The sequence below is a fragment of the Mesoplodon densirostris genome (assembly GCF_025265405.1).
Source record: "Mesoplodon densirostris isolate mMesDen1 chromosome Y unlocalized genomic scaffold, mMesDen1 primary haplotype SUPER_Y_unloc_1, whole genome shotgun sequence".
NCBI lineage: Eukaryota > Metazoa > Chordata > Mammalia > Artiodactyla > Ziphiidae > Mesoplodon > Mesoplodon densirostris.
The window spans coordinates 2,753,889-2,768,789 of record NW_026778236.1 but is presented as its reverse complement, the minus strand read 5'-3'; the positions used below and the strand labels follow the sequence as shown (position 1 = coordinate 2,768,789).

The window sequence follows — 14,901 nt, the reverse complement described above, 5'->3', positions numbered from 1 at the left end:
GTCTGAGAAAATCATCTTATAGAGGTTTGGATATCACTCATTCATGAACAAAATTAAATCTGGATGTTAAGCATGTTTTTCAGTGACTGCAATGCAATTAAAGGACTGTGAGGTTAAGATTACTGTAATTGCTACAGCAGGCGAGTAGCTAGATATGAGCAGAGTAATGGAAGAGGGGCCAGGTGGCAGGAAATCAAGCACCTGGTAAAGAGCAGAGGTCCATGGGCAGACAAAGAAAAACAAGGACCCCCAGACTGACAGGAAACTGCACATTTTCGGTGGTAAGTGTCCTGAAGGCAGACAAAGAGAGATGAGGAATGACAGGACTCTCCTACTTCCAAATGTAACCTGTTGCTCATTATGCTCTCCTTACAATAAAATTAGCCTTGCAGACAAGCAGCACACACCATGCAGTGAGGCCATGACACTTCTGACTAAGCTAAATAAGGACAAAAATCCCTTCTGGAGCTGCAAAGAAGCAGGGAATGTGACCCCCAAACTCCTGCTTCCCCAATGAGTATGCCACCCCTTCCTCTGTATGCCCCTCATAACCGGCTTGCCAGTGGAACCCAGGGCAGCAGCTCCTCACCTAACTGCCTGCTCTCCCTGAGGGCATATTCTTGCTTAAATAAATCCTCACTTTACTTGCTTAACCGCCTGTCTCATGCCCAACTCTTGGCATGAAGAGCAAGCACCTTCAATTCACTGGGAACCCAATGAGAATTTACACATGAGGAAGAAAGGAACAAACACAGTTCTCTTAAAAACTAGTGGAGAAATACATGTTTTCTGTTAATAGGAAAGACTGGGTTACATAAGAAGCCGTGAAATTGAGAAAAACCATGACTTGCTTTACTGTTCTGGAACCAAACCCACAGTATCCCTGTATTTTGAAGATCACCCAACTGTTAAACACTTAAGAGTTTTATGGGTTTTTCATGAACATGTACTCAGGAAAAAGTAATCGGTTCAGTTTGGGGTTCGAAACTTCGTTTGCTTTACCCTTCGTTTTAAGGATTTGACTCATCAATCTGATATGTTAGATACTAAAAGCAAACCTTTCATGCCCCGTAGGATTTTATGAAATACAGTACTTTAAGGCCAGCCAAGAAAAATTAAACATAAAATGCTGTGGTCATTGAGACATCCTCGCTCCCTCCCTAATATCTGCATTACACATTAACCAGAGTTCCTCAAAGACAGATTGCCTTCCTGATCATAAAGGTCAATTATTTTACCTTCCTCTGACACTTATGCTGCAACTTCTTAAAAAGAATACTGTTCTTTCCCAGCTCTGTACTGGGATCATGTTGACTTGCTGCTCACTTTGTACCTGCTTACCCAGACTACGTATCCCTGCTGATCTTCATGTAAAATATCTGTATGTCACTTTGATGTGATATACTGTCCTTTCTCTTCAAAATGGATGTAACCATGCCTTTGACTTCTAACAGGTAGAACAGTCCTCAGAACTTTCTGAGTCTGTCTCCTGAGTTATAATCCTCAGTTTGGCTCAAATAATACTCTCCTTCCCCTTAACTTCATTTTTGCTGTTCCCTTAAAAGGATATTGCAGATTTCTGTACTAGTTTTGCAGATTCCAATTTGGCTTAAAGTTTTTACACTCAAGTTTCTTCCCAAATTTTAAGCATTACTAATTAAATGTCACCTGAGGTCACTGACAAAAAACCCTTAACCCTCCAGATAACTCTATACTTATGAGTATATTACGAAACCCTTTGTGTTACATCAAGCACACCAAAATAAAGTTGAAATCAGTATTACTTAAAATGTTTCCCAATGTTTTAAAATCTAGGGGTACTAACTTTCACTAAGATATATATACTCAGAAAAGTTAACTGGTTCCACTTACGTTTAGTGGAAAATTGGTTTTATAACCATTATTCCCACGTTGGTCATCTGCCACTTGAATATGGATCAGAAAATAGATACTTAACCTCAAGATTTCTTAAACTCTTTACAGTCACATGTCTAAATTTTCCTCTCATCTATACTATTGCTTTAAAGGGATAAAGACACATCGACTTTCACTAATAATGCAAGCATTGTTTCTCAGCCTTTCTGGAGACTTCTCCAACCTTCTACACGTTTAAGCTTTCAAAAAAAGGAACATGTAATTTCTTTAGCCTAACTGGAAAACAGTCACAGCTTGCGATGGAGAAATAACACATTGCTTAATTTTGAATACATTCATGTACAAAGGAAAAGTTTAGGCAAACAGCACAATTCACCCTCCAAACAAAAGTTTTATGCTTGTTTAACTCAGCAGTGTAATTAACAAGACATATTTCACGAAATTTTTTTACTCTGAAAATTTTGAACATTTGAAACATGACTTCTACTTTTCAATTAACATTAACAACATGAAAGTCCTCTGAATAATTCCATGTTTTCACTTTGTCTGAAAATTCCTAGAGGAAAAGTTAATATATGCCTCTTCCCCACAAACCAACATTTTTCTTTTAGTAGTATTCAAGCATCAATTAAGGAAAACAACTTAAACTTTTCCTTTGTAACGAACATTTGGTGCATAACTGGGTGTTATTTTTAATATCTGCTTCGGCCCTCTCTTTCAGATTGGCTTCCCGCATAACCTCGTCTGGAAGCCCCACAAACTGAGCTACTGTATGGGTCACGGGGAGCAAGGTACTCCCTATTGACAGAGGGTGGAAACCCTCATTGTTCCTGTCTTCTACGCTTTCGACCACTTGAATAAGTATTACTTTGCCTGCTGGAGTAACCTTCCGGACCTCCTCCATATCCATCTCTCATATTGCTATCACAGCGACTGCTTCCACCGTAAGTCACAGGGGCCCTTCGTGCTGCTGGTGCACCACGGGAGTCACATGGGAAGTTACTGATTGATAAACAAACGCTAAACATTACAGATTTTTCTGATATCATATCACATGACTTAAAGTGCTAAATATTTGAAAAGATAAGCTTCATCTCTCTCTGCTATGAAAATATAAACTATGTAGCAACGGTGCAGGGCTTCTACATTTATTTAAAAGAGCGAGCAACATTTTTCAGCCTAAGTAGTTTCTTTGAAAGTAAAAGCCCCTATTTTAGCATTTTTAAATAATCAGTAGAGTGGCAACTTTTAACAAGATTTAGTGGGGCTTCCCTGGTGGCGCAGTGGTTGACAGTCCGACTGCCGATGCAGGGGACACGGGTTCGTGCCCCGGTCCAGGAGGATCCCACATGCCGGGGAGCGGTTGGGACCGTGGGCCATGGCCTCTGGGACTCCACGTCAGGAGCCTGTGCTCCGCAACGGGAGGGGCCACGATGGTGAGAGGCCCGTGTACCGCACACAAAATAAAAATAAAAAATAATAATCATGTTAAAATTGGTTTTCTGTAATGAGAAAAAAAGATGAGGCTGCCCATTTACCCTTCATAGCATTTTATTTTAAGTGAGCTATTAACAAAACAATTCAAACGTCTTTAACTTATCTAAAAGGACATGCTAAACATACTTTTACCCTTGAGGAACTGAAGTAAAAGTAGAGTAAACAACGATCTGGTTAAGTCTAATTCTATGACTTACAAGTTGTAACTGGACTCTTACCGTAACTCCCATATGAATCCCTGTAAAAGCTTCCACTTCAATATTCAGAATAATCTCTATCACGATTTCCACCATAGCCATCACGGTCACTGAATTTAAAAGAATGTCATAAATTATGTCATCAATTTAAATTATGTGTCACAATAACATAATTTAAACGAATGTTTTTATTTGATATAAACACAAAATTTTATATTACCTATGTCCTCTAGAGGGATGATCATTCCGAGAATTTGAATGTCCGTAACAACTGTGTGCATAGCGTCTACGTGGTGGAGTATAATCCCTGCTGGCTCAGGGGTGTGGATAATCTCTCCTTGACTAACTGAAATAAAGCAGCTAAAATTTTAAATGCAACTTATCATATCCAGAATATTTAAGAACTCAGACAGCAAAAAGACAAAAAATTTTAAATGGGCAAAGGACTTGAATATACTTTTGTTTAAAGAAGATATACAATGAGCAACAAGGACATGAAAACCTGCTCAACATATTTATTAGGGAAATGAAATTCAAACCCAAAATGAAATATCTACTTTGCACATATCACACTGGCTATAATTAAAAATAGACAAATAGAATATATCAAGTGTTGGTGCAGAGGCAGAGAAACAAACCAAGTATATGTGCATGGCAGAAATGTAAAATAGTACAGGCTCTGTGGCAAAGATTAGCAGTTTCTTAAAAAATTAAAGAATTCCTATATGTCCCAGGAATTCCACTCCTTAAGTATATATACACTCAAAAAGAATTGAAAACAGGTACCCAAATGCTTGTACCGGAGTATTCATGACAGCATAATGATGGGAATAACTCACACAGATGGATAAACAAACCATGTTAACCACACATACAATGGAATATTTAGTCAGCCAAAAAAACAAAAAGGTCTGAAGTACTGATTGACGCTACAGCATGAATGATCCTTGAAAATATTTATGCTAAGGGAAAGCTGGATAATAAAGGTCACATATTGTTTGCTTCCATTAGTATGATATATTCAGGATTAGATAAATTCATAGATAAGGACACAGGTGGGTACCTACCAGGGACAAGGGGGCAGAAATTGGGTGTGACTGCTTATTAATTTTATTTTGGGGTAATGAAATGTTTTGGAACTGAACAGAGCTGGTGGTTGCATAACACTGTTAAGTGTGCTAAATGTTACTGAATTGTTCACTTTTAAATGTTCAATTTTGTGTTAGGTAAATTTCAACAAGAACAACAAAACTAACCATGACTTAATTCATATACTGTGCTTTCTATTACCTATCTTTAGTAGCATAGCCACCATCTCTGTGACATACAGCCAACTCTCCGAAAAGAGACTGGCTCTCTATGAGCAGGACCTCCATAATTTTGTCTTCCATGTGATACTGAACCTTTAATTTAAAAATGCTTATGTAAGTATCTCAAAATTGACAGTAATGTTTCAAAGAAAAATCCAAAAGACTGATAGCCTTCCACTCTCTAAAATCATTTTAAAAAACTACTCCTTCTAAAATTCCATTTATGCACATTTTCGTTTCCCTTTCAATGTTACCACTGAACATTGTATTTTCTGACATCTCCTGTTCCCCATACATTTTGCATACCCTTTAAATTACCAGCAGTAGGGAACACTTCTCAAACTTGGAGCAAAACATTAATTTTTGGTAACTACTGTCACATATTCAATCACCAAGTGGTTGGCTCTCTCCTTTAAGTGCACAACCTTAATTATTGACCTTGTATGATGATAGCAACAGTGACTTCTATTGTTTATTAGCAATAAAGGGCTCATTTGAAAAACACTGTACCGCTTCCAAAATATGAAACTATCTCCCATAAATAATGTTCTCTTCATGTGTTAATTCTTATTCCTCATTCCTGGAGGTCACTAGGACCTTGTTTGTTCTCTTCTCTTGTTTGTTCCCTAGGCTAACCATCTAATAATGGAAAGGGTAGGCTTCTTAGCTTCTGTTGTGTTTTGAAGTCAATATCGTGCTACATTTGGCTTCATTCATCGTCTACACGTAAAATGGCAATTTGATAATGGCTGTTTCAAGTCTGTACCATATTAAGGATCAGAAAACAGTGCTAAAAAAGTTAAGAGCACCAACTACAGTTCATATGGCAAGTTTCAATTATTGTTTATAATAATTAATAAAACCAGGTAGCCAATATACATAGCTAAACTAGTCTACAGACCAGAACATTCTCTCACAGGACATAGTTTTCATGAAAATTCTGATACTGAAGCTATGTGATAAAGAAGCCTACTAACCAAAAAGTGTTAGCAGCAACTTAAATTAAGAGGAATTCTATAGCAAACATGGACTTACAAGCAATGTTTTCCCCACAGCAGTGCTAATCACCTATTACATCTATAATCAAAAACTGAGAAATTATTTCCCAACCACAAATCAATAAATAAATTAGTGATTGTTTAACATGTTCATATACTTCGCACTTTCCATTCTGCTTAAACATTCTGTTTAAAAATAGCTCACTTTCATTAATCAGAAACAACTGTCTCTGCATTATATAGCATTTACCTTGTCTTCCCACCCCACTGCTGCTTCGTCTCTGAGCACATCTCTTAGGAGGAGGACCTCCACTTCTCGAAGATTGTCCTCTTTTAACTGGAAAGGCTCCCCTGGAAGAACTCGCGTTGGGACTAGGAGTATGCCCACCACGACCTGTGTTTAAATGAAATCTTTTTAGTTAAGTAGAATCAACATTTTTTCATTGGGCTAGTTTCACTTATTGTTATAAATTTTCACTCAACAATTACTCCAGTCTTCAGCTTTCCTATCTGTCTAAACCAATATGATTGTTTCCTCATATGACACATAAGTTAGTAGAGTTCAAAGACTTACCGTAAAAGTCAGTTTGGAAAATCGAGGAAAAAGCTAAAGAACCACTGGTATGAAAGCGGTTTGGGGAGAAGAGAGAGAGTACAGGAAAACCTGGATAAATTAAATGTAAAACTGAATTGTTCATCATTTTAGGAGGAAGATGGTAAGTTATTAGTTATATAATTCTGGTGTCAAGGAAGCTTTTAAAAAACACAACATCCTAGGTATAAATCAAAACATTAAAAAGAAAAAAAGATGAATAAAAAATGCATTACCTAAAAGTTAAGTATATACATACAAATAACTCCCTTTGCAGGAGAATATCTGCTTATAACTTTACACTTGGTCCAGTATCCCTAGTTCTGCATCCATGGATTCAACCAACCTTGGATCATGCAGTGATCTTATATGTAGTTATTGAAAAAAAAATCTGCTTGTAAGTTGATCAACAGTTCAAGCCTGTGTTATTCACAGATCAACTCTTAATGTTAATTTCTCAGTGAAAAGGGCTATGTTCTGTTCAATTTTAATAGTATTTAAGAAATGCACACTAAATACTGAAAATTTATGTGTTACCTTTCTAACCAGAAAGATGTTTAGGTATATTCCAATTCCCCTGTATTGCCACAGGCAAGAAAAAAATGAGTATTCTTACACATGGCAGAATATGAACTGGTCAACTTTTCTCAAGGTCAAGATAGTGGGAAAAGAACAAAACTGTGTTATCTTAAAATGGGCACACCCTTTAACTGAACTTTCCAAAAACATTTCCTAAAATTCACACATGTAATTATCACAAAAAGAAACTAAATGTTTTATTTCTGAAGACTGGTTATGGTTAATAGATGAAGCAAAGGTTGTTAAATATATGCAAGTTTTTGAAATGCAAAGTGCTTTTCCTCCTTTTCTTACTAAGTAGAAAACTTCTCTGAAAAAATCCAAAAAAAGGCATTTTCAACGACTTTCTCCTCTAATACACACACACAAAGAAAACATACATATGTCTGAAGGAGAGCTTTTTACTCTTTTCCTGGATCAAAGACACCTTTTAGAATCTAAAGCTCTATTTATTTCCCTCAGGTATTTTCCCAAATGCATACCAGAGACCCAGGTAGAAAAGCCTCATATCAAAATGACAATGGAGATTTGCTTAGATGTCTGAACACATATACTTCAGACAAATACTGCAAGGTGAAACCTAAAATATGAAGTGTTTAGCCCTGAATTGTGGATATTCTGAGTGACTTTTATTTTCTGTTGTGGAGTTTTCAAGATTCTCTAGGATGTTTATGATGCAATAAGGCTACTCTCAGAATAAAATTAACCAATGTATTTTTAATAGATTATGAATGAATCATTGATTTAAACTCATATCAAGTTATTGGTCCTAAAGTGAAAAATTCTAATGTATGATCGACAGTAGGAAACTCTGTAGAAAAATCCTCGAAGAAAAGAGGCAATTAGTAATAATGGTAAAAGAGACTGAATTTACTTTAAAATTTATGCTATTCCCCTGTAAGGTGATTAACTTTTTGCACATTACCTAGTTAAGTCATTTTATAACTACAATAATTCTTCACCACTTAGAAATACTTCTGACTATCAATGTGATTCATCATCTGATAGTTCTTACACACTACTTTGCTCATAAAGGATGGAATAAAAACTGAGAGGTTTCTATACAGTTAAACCTACTATTTTTCGGTCCTCTGGTTGCAGCCTTGTATTTGAAAACATTACCCAGGTGTCCTCCAGGTGAGGGATGCTCTCTTGCGCTCCCACTTCCTCCTCTTCCATTTCCTCCTCTTCCATTTCCTCCTCTTCGATTTCTTCCTCTTCCATGTCTCGGATTTCTCAGATGGCCCCTGTTTCTTGCAGGAGGTTGTGGTCTCTGTGTACCACCGCTTTCAAAAGATGGTTTGTTGGCTTGCTCTACTTTAATTGCCTTTCCATCCAAAGACTAAACAGATTAAGTATAACATTAATAACATCACATCAAATTTATTTACTACTGCACTAGTCCAAGATCAGTCTTTTTTCCCCAAAGCAAACATTTTCTTCTGAAATGATGGTGTCCTTCACCATGCTAGATAAATGAGACTTAATTAGTAACTGCCTTTCATTAAGTCATCCAACACAAAGTGTACGTATTGGCAATTGGAGCTCCCTGAAATGTCCTCTGGTATTAAAAGAAGATTAATACCTCTCACTTATCATGAGAGAATATACCCTTTTATTTTCTATAATGGAGAACTAAACTCACTTCATTTCTCTACTTCTACCATTCAAAGTTTTCAGTGTCCCAAGGGTAAATAAAAGTATACGTGTCATTTAAAAAAATAAAATTATTCAGTTATTTATTCAAAATGGTTATCCCTACTCTAATCGTTTTTAGCATTTATTAAATATTAAGGGAAAGAAAATTTTCCAAGATGATTGCTCTTCTGTATTTACTTCTAATAATCTCCTTGATTTATTTTTAAATAGAGCACTTACTTGGTCCTCAACATTTCTTGCCTTATTCAATTGTTTAAACATGTCCCCAAAGAGTAACTTCTTATAATAGTACTTCATATTCTTATGTTTCAGAAATGCTTACACTTCTTAATCTTCCAACAACTTCCTACATTAACCTTCTATAGATGCCAAAGTGTTTTTGAAAACTGTATTCAAATCATAATATAATTGCTCTACGTAAAACAACCTAGCTGTTTCATGTTATCCTTGGAAGACAATTTTAAATGCTGAATTCCTACTAAGACTTCTGGTGGATATGGATGGGCCCTGGCCCAATACAAACAGCCTCAACAGCCATGTGCTCCCACGTTAGGGCCTCCTTTTCTGTTTCTGGGTCCAAAATATTTCCCACAGACTTATGAAGGGCTGCCTCCCTTCCAACATTCAGGATTTAACATTCTTAGATCTATATGTATAGAAAACCACTCCCCTTAAGCTCTAATGAAATTACCTACTTTACTTTCCTTAATATTTTTCATATGAAATTGTATTTAGTTTTACTTGTACGTTTCTCATCTTTCACCCTAGAACACAAGTGTCCAAGAAAATAGGTATTTTGTATTCCCCACAACCATTAATCAATTGCTAAAGCAATGCCTGGCAATAAAATATCTGTTGAATAAAGAATTGAAGTCTACACAGACTACACATTCTTGTGCTTGAAAACAAACAAATAATGGGGGTCTACTATCCTTCATGACACAAATTTACCTCTGCACCCAAAATAAAATCATGAGTCAAGATCAACTTCTAGGTACTACCATACCTTAAAATATGAAAGTAAAGTAAAAGGGTCAACATGTGCCAAGTGCCTGCAGCATACCAGAAACCAAGCTATAGGACAAAGGGAATTAATGTATGTGTTCCACACTATGAGAACCGAGATGCACTGGAAGTACTTTTAACAATGAACAATTCACAGGATGATGAATATAAAAAGATATGACCTGCAATATAAAATGGGAAAAATACTACCTACAATATAAAAAAATTCTTTGAGCAAATATGCAATTAAAAGTACAGTTGTAAGGGACAAGTAATTATTTGTAACAGTGACACAAGGAAGAGTGACTCTGAAGTACAAAAAAGTCGAGACTTAAAAATAACAGTACGGGATATTGGGGAGAGCTCTACAGGCTAAAACTCATTTACTTTTACATTTGAATGCTAAAACAGGTTTAAAATATATTGTTAAAGCTAATGTTAATGTCAATCTCCTTCCAACCGGACAATCCAATACTTATGTGACAAAATGGAGAGTGAAGGCTTATATGGCATCATGTTACTTTAAAAAATTAGAAAAAAAAATCTTGAAATAGTAATAAATGGAGAATACAAAATATTACTAAAGTCTCTTACTTTTCCATTCATATCTTGGACAGCATCCTTTGCATCTGCAGGATTCTCAAAAGTAATAAAAGCAAAGCCTCTAGACTTGTTTTTCTTCTGATCCTTCATCAACATAACTGTAATATACATAAATATTTTTAATTTAAATCTCACATAAAATTGAACGTTTCATATTTTCAAAATAATCAATCCTTTGACACTTTCTCATAAGGCCTCCTTAATTTCATGTTATGGACACAGTGCAGTAACAGCCTCCCGGAAGTTACTTAAAAACAAAACAAAAACCAAAAACAAATAAAGCAAAAAAACCCTTTCCATTTTATATCATTTCTAGTATTTTAAAAATAGAGTCAATAATTTCAACCGTTCTACAGCTAGCATATCTCATCCCATTTCATGTCCTATGACGACAGTATGTTTAAAAAGCCCTGGGACTTCCCTGGTGGTCCAGTGGATAAGACTCCACGTTCCCAATGAAGGGGACACGGGTCTGATCCCTCGTCAGGCAACTAAGATCCACATGCTGCATGCCACTGTGCGTGGGCTTGATCCCTGGTCAGGTAAGTAAAACCCAGCATGCTGCAAAGCGTGGCTGGGGTGAAGAAAGAAACGCTGCTTTTTGCCCTACTCAGTAGTAGGAGCCCCTAAGGTGTACACTTTCCCTCATTGCCCAGTGCTTTCCTAATAAAAAACAGAAACTTTAAAAAAAAGTGCTCATGTGTTACAAATAGAAAAAGCACTTTAACTTAGCTGTTCAATGGTGTGTGTTTAATACACATTTGCTTCGAACATATACATATATATATATATATCTGTGTTTATGTGTATATATATATATATATATATATATAGGTTCTAAAAATTACCTTCCATAATGTGACCATATTTCCCAAATACCACTTCAAGAGAATTTTCATTGGTGTCAGCATGGAGGCCTCCTATGAACAGTTTCCCAGCCTGATCTGCTTCCGCCATTTTTCTGTAAGTAATTAAAAATATATCTTTATACATATAGCAAAAAATAAATTATAAGCAAAAACTATTACACCTGTTTATAACTCAACTGAAGTACCCTATAGCAGTGAAAATATTTGCCGTTTCTTACTTAAAAGAGAGGAAACTTGTAACACAAAGCCAAACAAGCACTGGCGTAACAAATGCTCCATGCTTTATAGATATCTTACAAAAACCTGTATGTAAAAACTAGATTAGAAGGCAACTGTAAATTATTTTACCTGCAGGGTTCAAGGCTTCTTTTCCAAAACACAACAAAAAAATAAGCAATAATAAATGGTCCTGGATTCTACACATCTAACAGTTAATATGTTTTATGAACTGTGCAGAATATACCTTAAACATATTTTTAAATTGTTCACATCTACTCACATTTTTCTTGTCTATGCATCAAATAATGTTTAAAATAATTTTTTCCCACAAACTTTAAAAGTGGTAAGTCATAAAGGAAAAGGAGGGAGTTACTTCCTTTATTGAGGAAAATGTAAAGTGTGTTTACTTAGATTGAGAGACTTTAAGAAACACTGGTCAAAAGAGAGTACCATTCTTTATATGCCAAATTAAATCAGACGCTGTTTGTCAAGTGAATCAACATTTTGACATTTGATAACTAAAATTACAAGTTTTAAATCATTTAAGTTAAAATAGGTATCTTGCTTGTATTGCTCAGAACCTCTGCTTTCACAAAGAAAACCCGAGGAAACAAAAAAGAAAAAATCAAAACTGCACGAGAGGGCTTCCCTGGTGGCGCAGTGGTTGACAGTCCGCCTGCCGATGCAGGGGATACGGGTTCGTGCCCCGGTCTGGGAGGATCCCACGAGCCGCGGAGCGGCTGGGCCCGTGAGCCATGGCCGCTGGGCCTGCGCGTCTGGAGCCTCTGGGTACCGAGCCCGTGCTCCGCGGTGGGAGGGGCCACAGCAGTGAGAGGCCCGCATACCGCAAAAAACAAAAGTGCAAGCGGAACAAACTGGCGCCCGGCATACGCTCCACTACCCGCAAGTGAGAGTCAACAGCAAAGAGGGTACGCCGCTAATCACATTTAAATTATCTACTCAATATATTCCCTCCCGCAGCATTTCAAACCTAGCTCCACCCCCACCCCCAACTTCTCAATTCACGGACAAATTCCAGGAACTTCACTGGCTTTTCATCGCTGCCTTGGCAACTGATTCTCCAGGAGAACAAACATTAAACGTACTGTTCAAGAACAACTGATAGACTTCTCGAGACACTGTCTATTCAGACATATTTATACAAACACCACTTACTCGGCTCTTATCTCTTACAGAAAAAGCCTGAGAGAAAAATCAAAATCTGAATTACCACGCTTTCTCTGGTAACAGGAGAACATATAGGTGTCAACTCTTTCTCCTGAGGTATAAATTATTCTCTCCTTCCTAAAATGCCGAATTTCTTACCTTATTTTGTCCTCCTCTTCAGAAGTCATCCTTCCGCGTCTCTTCAGACGACTGTTAACTAAACTAAGGCTCGAGAGCAAGCGCTCTACTTCTAGAAAGAGGCTAAGGAACCAGATGTAGCGGTGGGGGGGGGGAAGGGATGAGCCACAGGGGAGGTAGGGAAGATGGAAGATGTGGAGGTGGGGGAGGGGTGAACAGAGAAAGTCGCGAGAGAATCTCGCAGGAGAAACTCTAAAGAAAACTGCAACAGCAGAATGTGTTCTCTACTTTTTACTGCATACCTTTTCCAGTTGCTTTAATTTAATCAATATAAAGGAGAAGGGCTTCCCAGGTGGCGCAATGGTTGAGAGTACCCCTGCCCATGCAGGGGACGCGGGTTCGTGCCCCGTTCCGGGAGGATCCCACATGCCCCTGAGCTGCTGGGCCCCTGAGCCATAGCCGCTGAGCCTGCGCGTCTGGAGCTTGTGCTCCACAACCGGAGAGGCCACAACGGTGAGATGCCCGCGTACCGTAAAAAAAAAAAAAAAAAAAAAAAGGAAAGGCATTTTGGGGTAATAACGTGAAGCTCCAGGTAATCAGTAGGGAGAGTGCAGGGATTTCTTGATAGATGAAAAATGGGGAGGACCAGATCATGAAGCATTTTGCTTGCTATGCAGATATGCTACTTACTTAATTTTTTTAGTGGAACTGTTAGAATAATCTGAAACAGAAAGATGAATGTCTAGAAGATATAATGCATCTGGTGATTTCATATGATACGAAGTCAGGCAGACAGAAAATAATCTAAACTTCAAAATTTAGTAGTTATATGAAACTGGGTAAGCTACCTAAACTCTTAAATTTACCCAGTCTACGAAAACAAGATGATAAAGAATTATCAGATAGGGTTATTGTGAGGTTAAATGATGTACTGAGCACATACATTGAGCACAACGCCGAAAACATAATTCAGGGTTCAAAACAAAATATTGTAATTACTTTTATATGAAGTGGGAGCCTGAGGTTAATTTGTAATCCTGCCTTTTTTGGAGACTGGTCAAAATCATAAAACTGTTTTGGTTTTTGGTGTTTTTTTTGGCGGTATGACGGCCTCTCACCGTTGTGGCCCCTCCCATTGCAAAGCACAGGCTCCAAAAGCCAGTCTCAGCGGCCATGGCTCACGGGCCTAACCGCTCCGCGGCATGTGGGATCCTCCCGGACCGGGGCACGAACCCGTGTCCCCTGCATCGGCAGCCGGACTCTCAACCACTGGGCCACTAGGGAAGCCCAGACCTGTGGTGTTAATGCTTTGCATTGGTAGTGTCTTAATCGTATATTAACCATTATTGAGCACTTGAGAAAACTATGCAATGAAATGTGTTCATGTAAACACCAGTTGATCAGTTGATGGTGATCAGTTAGTATTTCTTGGGACACTTTCCATAGTCTAGATAGATAACAACTCTATGAATTATACAAAAGCTGATCTTTAAATCGGGCAAAGTTATAACTGTTCCCTAATTTAGGGGTTTTATGGTTTCTACCTAATATGTAGGCCAACCGGCAGCTTCCAAGCAAGTCTACTGGAAGGGACAAGTTCAGTATATAGTAGGAAATCAAAGAATTGTTAGTATTTCAATAATGATTGTTTAATATTTTAACCCTCTGCTTGACAGGAAAGAAACACGAGAGGAAAAACAATTGATATGAAATCTCAGATGGTGTCTGAGAAAATCATCTTACAGAGGTTTGGATATCACTCATTCATGAACAAAATTAAATCTGGATGTTAAGCATGTTTTTCAGTGACTGCAATGCAATTAAAGGACTGTGAGGTTAAGATTACTGTAATTGCTACAGCAGGCGAGTAGCTAGATATGAGCAGAGTAATGGAAGAGGGGCCAGGTGGCAGGAAATGAAGCACCTGGTAAAGAGCAGAGGTCCATGGGCAGACAAAGAAAAACAAGGACCCCCAGACTGACAGGAAACTGCACATTTTCGGTGGTAAGTGTCCTGAAGGCAGACAAAGAGAGATGAGGAAAGACAGGACTCTCCTACTTCCAAATGTAACCTGTTGCTCATTATGCTCTCCTTACAATAAAATTAGCCTTGCAGACAAGCAGCACACACCATGCAGTGAGGCCATGACACTTCTGACTAAGCTAAATAAGGACAAAAATCCCTTCTGGAGCT

General features: G+C 37.6%; 1 pseudogene; it reads right to left on the bottom strand.

Annotated features, from left to right (window-relative positions):
* Positions 1–2,567: 2,567 nt before the first annotated feature.
* Positions 2,568–11,272, bottom strand: LOC132482972 (RNA-binding motif protein, X chromosome-like; annotated as a pseudogene).
* Positions 11,273–14,901: the final 3,629 nt, after the last annotated feature.